General features: G+C 41.6%; 1 long non-coding RNA gene across 1 annotated transcript; it reads right to left on the bottom strand.

Annotated features, from left to right (window-relative positions):
* Positions 1 to 1,069: 1,069 nt before the first annotated feature.
* LOC142404854 (uncharacterized) lies at positions 1,070 to 4,559 on the bottom strand. The gene is made up of 3 exons (XR_012773973.1): positions 4,475 to 4,559; positions 2,718 to 2,769; positions 1,070 to 2,027 (listed from the first exon to the last, which is right to left on the bottom strand). It is a non-coding gene; the product is annotated as an uncharacterized LOC142404854 (long non-coding RNA).
* Positions 4,560 to 6,153: the final 1,594 nt, after the last annotated feature.

The raw sequence follows: 6,153 nt of genomic DNA, 5'->3' as shown, positions 1-6,153 counted from the left end.
AGGAGAGATTTGGGAGCAGAGCTCCTGCCTGGGGAAGGGTCTTGAACAGTGCTTTAGGGAAGTGTATAGTGGTGTCTGATCTGCTCGGCGTTCAGAGAAGGGAGACAGCTTGCCTGGTCGCTTTACATTAGCAGAACTGCACAGAAGAAATGCCCTTTCTTCTAATGGAAGCAATTCACATGTTCCCAAACGCTGGTGAAGATTCTGGGTTCAAAGGAGCAGTGGCATGCTAGGGAGAATGCCAATTTTAGCTAATGCAACCACACAAGAAACTCCTTTTTCAGATTTCTTAGTATTCTTTAGAAAAGGACGAAATAAGTATAACCTCCAAATAATATTAAAATCTGGGGAACGGTTTTGAGTGGGTTGAGCTATGCTCTGCATAGCATAAATGCTTATATATTACTTGTGGGTAAAGAAGCAGTAGATACCCAGTAAAATGTATGAAACATCTGACAGTACAAAACAAACGAAAGGAAGTGAACTTCTATTTTATGTTCTTTTACTTTAAAGAGAAAGTCCCTCCCTGAGCTCTCAACAAACTCAGCTTTCTCCAGCTGGGGTCAGGTGTGATTACACAAAACTAGAATTGGCTGAAATTTGCTAGTGATTATTTGTTATCAGAGCAGGAGCTTTTTCAACAGCAGAATATTTGAGGACTTTTAATTTTCTTCATACTGCTTTTCATTGGGCTTTGGCTTTTCTTTTAAGCCCTTCCCTTTCCTTCAATGGGAGAAGAAGAACCGATTAAATGATGGGAATCTCGTTTGTGACTCCATGGCAGCTCTTTCCTTTTCACATGCTGTGCAAGGAAAACTACGGTATTTTTGTATGAATGTTTCACATATTTGCACCCATCTCTACAAACATGAAATGTGCACTAACCTAACATCCATGTCTCCACTCATGGAGGTTAGGTTGGTTGATGAATGCATATTTGCAGGCCGAAAATATTCATGTTGGCCTGCATAAAAGTTTAGCTTTTCTCTGTTCTCTGTAAAATGTGAAATACTGTCAAGAGTTTGAAGTGATGAGAGGGAGAATACCCTATATGTTATATTGCCCTATTCTTGCCTTCAGTTATGACTTCTTTGTTTTCATGGCTGCCTTGGTCATAATTGAAGTTAAAAGCAGTTTCCACCATTTTAATCCCAAGTCCCAGTTTTTCTCCCCTTATGCCTGTAATTTTTTTTTTTTTTAACTTAAGTCTCCCCCTTGGTATTCAGCTTAAATACATGGGTAAACATTCACAGGACTGGGTCTTAACAGTAGAGACATTTGGTTCAAGGAAAGGGTTATCTTGCATCTGTTGTTCAAGAAAACAGGTACTGGGAAGCGGTACTTCTCCCTTCTTCATGGGCTCAGATGATGCTTCTTCTCTCTTCTCCGTTCCTCGCAGCCCATCAGCTGCACGAGGGTAACCAGCACTTTATGCATTGTTCCTCTGAGGCTACTGCTACTCTCCCCTTCTTTTCCTCTCTCAATCTCGGCTGATGCTCAAGGGGGAGGAAAGCACTTAAGTGTCTCTTTTGGGGCTTAGTCTACATTCCTTTCAAGTCTCCAGGATGCTAAAGGGGACCTGTGGGGGCTTACCATAAATAAAGTATGGTTTTAGTTAGACATTAGACATTAATGTCTACACATCTACACATTAGACATCTCCCTGTCCCCTCCTCTCTCTCTTCATCTCTTTGACTTGCGCTTTCATCAACAAACAAAATGAGTTTGCAGCCAGTGCAGTGGATGAGGATGCAGCAATGTCGTTTGAGGTATGTCCTTTCTGCACAGGAAAAACACAACGTTACCTCCTTCTTTAACCAAGCATGTGTCCTCCATATGAGCTGGGTGAGTGAGTGCAACAAACCGAAGAAATGTGGGGCAGAGGGATGCCCCCATCCTGCAGGGAAGCAGCAGAGCCCCATGTGGTGGCCCGGCCCTTCTTGCAGACTCCAGATGACACATGCTTTAGCTCTGCTTCTCATCTAATGTTACGGTAATTACCAGGGCTCTTCCAACTCGGCTGAGTGCTACAGGCAGGAGGTAAAATGAAGGCATGATTAAAATAATTGCTAGGTGTGGCTGGTCTCGTGGTGCTCAGGCAGCTGAGGGAGCACCATGTCATGTTCACATGAGCCAGGAATCAAGCTCACATCGCTTCTCTGCACAGAGGCTGCCAGGCGCAAAGGTGGTAACAATCTTCTGCAGGGCGCAAAAGGCAAGGCTGCGGCCGCCATCGAGTTTAGGAAAAATGACAGGAAAGAAATATCAAATGAGAACTTAAGTCGGTGTTTTTCTATACACACGCCTTTTGATTTGAGAACTTCTTAGCTAACCACAAATACCCTTTCTGAATAAAGCCCTATTTATCACACATATACATGACTGTTAGCATGTCTTTAAACATACTGCAAAAACAAGGCAAATCCCACTTTCTTAGTGGCTACGTGTTCGATGAACCATAGCCTTGTATGTGTTTTCAGTTATACTGACTCAAGCTGAATACTCTTTTGTAGAGTGTTGATTTAAAATTGTTCTTCTTCCCCTGGAAATATTACAAGCTGGCAGGAAATATTTTACCTGGAAGTCCCCTTTTTTCACATAACAGTGGTTCAGGCATATGGTTTCTTTCAAATTTTGGGACACTGAAGTATAGTTAATAAGGCTGTTACATGTGCTGCTTATGGATTTGCTATTATAGTCCAGCATCCCATTCTTACCTCTTTCCAACTCTAATAATCTTGTTGGAGGATCTAGGAGGGGAAACTCCAGCTGTAAGACCAGAAAGAAAAAAGGGGAATCAGAACAGTCTGTTAAATTTGATGACTTTTTGTGTTACAATACATACCCTCTAGTTGATCAAGCTGTCTTCCTTGGCCAGTGCTTCTTCTCCTTTCAGTCCTCCTTTTCAGCTGCACCTCAGCCGACGGATGTCCTGATTTTATCAGATTTATGCTGGCCAGCTACAACCAAAACCCAGCTTCGCTGAACTTCCTCAGCAGGCCCAGTGTGCCAGGGCTTATTTGAAAAATAGCAGTGTTGTCTATCGTTCTGTATTAACATACTGCCCTCCCAAATAAGACTGCTCTGACAAGCAAACACAGTTGTCCTTGGATGCCAATGAGCACCAAGAGCTTCTGTGCTCCCCTTCTGAGATTCATTTCAAAAGTCTGACCAATAATTCAGATTTCATTTGCAGGTCTCTATGGCTGCTCTTTGCCACTCTGGCAATGTGAAGCAGGCACACGCCAGGTTACAGTAACTGGGAAAATCAAGCGTGAAGCTGTTTTTAAGTCTAGAGAAATGCGTAGTATGTCGGCGAATATGGCTGTTTGAACCACAGACAGTCTTACAAGAGTAGATTTAATCTCATCATTACAGTCACTGCCTGCTAATAACAAGTACAGGTCTTAAAATATTATTTAAAAGTCATTCAAATTTAATAAAGTGCTTTAGTCATTAGAAATGTTTGGCTTAGAGTCAGTCTGTCACATTGAATTGCTGCAGCATGTCACATTATAATTTCCTATTTTATTTCACACCCAATCCTTCTCACCCTAATGATTTTATCAGAAAGCAAGGTAGGGTAAAATGAAGTGCTTGAAGACACAAGGAACAAAGTTCATATCTGATGTAATGGTGTTGAAATCGGTGACTTAACACCGGACGTAAAATTGGATCAGTGGCACCACAGGACACTGAAGCTGTAGTATACTTTCTAGGTAACAAGTATCATCAAAGGCCTCCGTTTTTTGAAGACCCACAGTATGGATTATAGAATATTATGCATTCATTTCAAAATACTTCATAAATGCTAACTAATCTGTCTCTACAACTCATTTGTGAGACAGTCATTATAATTTTCATCACTGTTTAGCAGACAGCTTATCCATCTCAATTTCTTTACCTGCTCTCTCTCAAAGCTACACAGAGATTTAACCGCAAAGTTTGGACTGGAGCTCCTGGGTACTTATAATCAGAATATTTCCATCAGAAATGCTCCACTTGCTTATGCTGTAGGACCATCTTCCCACCTAACTAAAATTAGAAAATACCTCCGAAGTGTCATTTAACCCTAAACTGTTCAAATCGGAATGAATTTGGGCAATCCGTTCTAAGGACATTTCAGTCAATAAGACATACTTGATTTTTTTTCCTTAGCTGATGTAACAAACCTAAGACTACTCATTTGTTGTAACAGAGAAGAGTTTAACTGCTCACTACACTTCTCATTTAATGCAGATAGTTATCCTTAGCCCAGATTTTTTTTTTTTTACTGTATGACTTTCCTTAAAAGAATATTGATTTGGAACAGAAAATCAAAACTTGAGGCAAAGGAGAGCAGAGGTGGAATTTCTTGGAAAGCACTGGGAAAGCAGATAAAGGCTGAAGGGCGAGGAGAGACCACTGCCTGCACCGTAGGCAGTCGGGCAGCGAGACGCTGCCTGATTCTGCTCAAGGAGAGAGTTCCCCTTACCCGAGAGGAGGGCCACTGGCTCTGACACAGAGGAGTGCGTCAGTCTTTCTCCTTCTTTCTTTCCCTCTTTCTCTCTCTCTCTTTTGTTTTTTTGGGTCCCTAACAAGAACAAAATGTTACAAAGCCTTGTTTATAATTCTGATTCAGAGCAGGAAAATATTTTAAAATCTCAAAAAGTTTTGCAAGATGGGAAAACCATTTCCCAGACAGGTTTAGCAATGTCTTCCAGGACTTTCAAACAGCTGTGAAGCAAGACTGCCCCTCAGCCTAATCCATTTTGGCTATCCCGGTTAAATGAGTCTTTTCAAAGTATTATATCATGACTTCATTAAATCCCACAAAACTGTTTCCCCAGGAAATAACTTCAAGCCAACTGGATTCTAACTACCTGCTGTATCTCATGACCCCTTAATAATAAAAAACATGGTTGCAATAAGTCTGCGCATTGTGTTGCTCGCTCTCCCTCGCTCTGTAGCCTAACCTGTCACAGGGGCAATTAGAAAAAATCTGTTAAGGCTTCACTAATTTCTTTCCTCATTTCCTTTAGCAATCCTAGTAGCTGCCCAGGATACTTAGTCTTCCTTAAGAGCATTCAATTTTTGGCACAAGACTTTCCATTTGTATCTGCTCATAATCTGTCTCCTCCTGTCATATCCGGAAATATGATCCCTTTGTTAAACAGTTAATTTGCTTCTCTTTGCAGAGGGAAGAGAGGGAGAGAGAGGCTGGAGGACTGCCTAACAAACCTGCAAGATCTCCCTTCCTTTTATTCCACGCTCAATTATTATTTCTTACTTTTATCTTTTTTTCTACTGCAAAAAGCATTTCATCCTTTCTATACACATCTGAAATACACAGAAGATCAAACTACCCTTATAAATGTGCTCCTGGACTAGATCCTTGGCTGGGAAAAGCTGACACATCCCTGCCACAGGCAACAGAGCGACCTGGATTTATACCAGCTGAGGCTCTGATCTAGACGTAACAGTCTGCCCTTGCCTATTTGATTTTGATTAAACCTCCAATGTGTATGGTCTTCATCGTTTGTTTCCTCCTTGCATGGCTTTAAATGAGAGAAAAGTCCAGTTACACTCATTTGTGTGCAATACAACTGAAGTGAAAGTGCTCTAGAATTGAAATAAAGAGCTAAATTTGACTTTACTTCTTTCTCTGTGTGCTGCATCACCCTAGAGCTCCTCATTTCTGGCGTGGTGCTCGCTGGTGACACGGCTGCAGTCCGGCAAGAGACAGGGATGAACCAATGATGGTGGCGTGGAAGGGGCAGCAGCAGCGGATGGTGAACGTGTTGAATTTCTGAACAAGGGTCTGAAACGTCGATGCTTTGCACGAATAGATAAAATCGTGTCGGCAAAATACTTCTCTATACTTTCCAAATGGTTTTAATGGTCAGGGAAGACAAAATGCTCTCTCACTAAAAATGCGCGAAGAAAGCTGCCATGGAAATAAAGCCATATTCACCATAGTAGAGTCTGCTACTGATGCTTATTTGTAACAGCAGAGCAATAATTAAGATTGTGACCTTCCTTGCTAATCACTGGCGATGTCTATCAGCAGACAGCAGAGCTGCCTTAAAAAGCTTGGGAAATGCCCTGCAATTCAGATGTAAAAACGACAGAAAACCACACTCCTGGCAAACAAACGGCAATAAATTCCTCCCT

This window comes from Mycteria americana, chromosome 1 (assembly GCF_035582795.1).
Source record: "Mycteria americana isolate JAX WOST 10 ecotype Jacksonville Zoo and Gardens chromosome 1, USCA_MyAme_1.0, whole genome shotgun sequence".
In the NCBI taxonomy this organism is placed as follows: domain Eukaryota; kingdom Metazoa; phylum Chordata; class Aves; order Ciconiiformes; family Ciconiidae; genus Mycteria; species Mycteria americana.
Note: the sequence above shows the minus strand (reverse complement) of the source record. Positions and strands in the feature narration are given on the sequence as shown.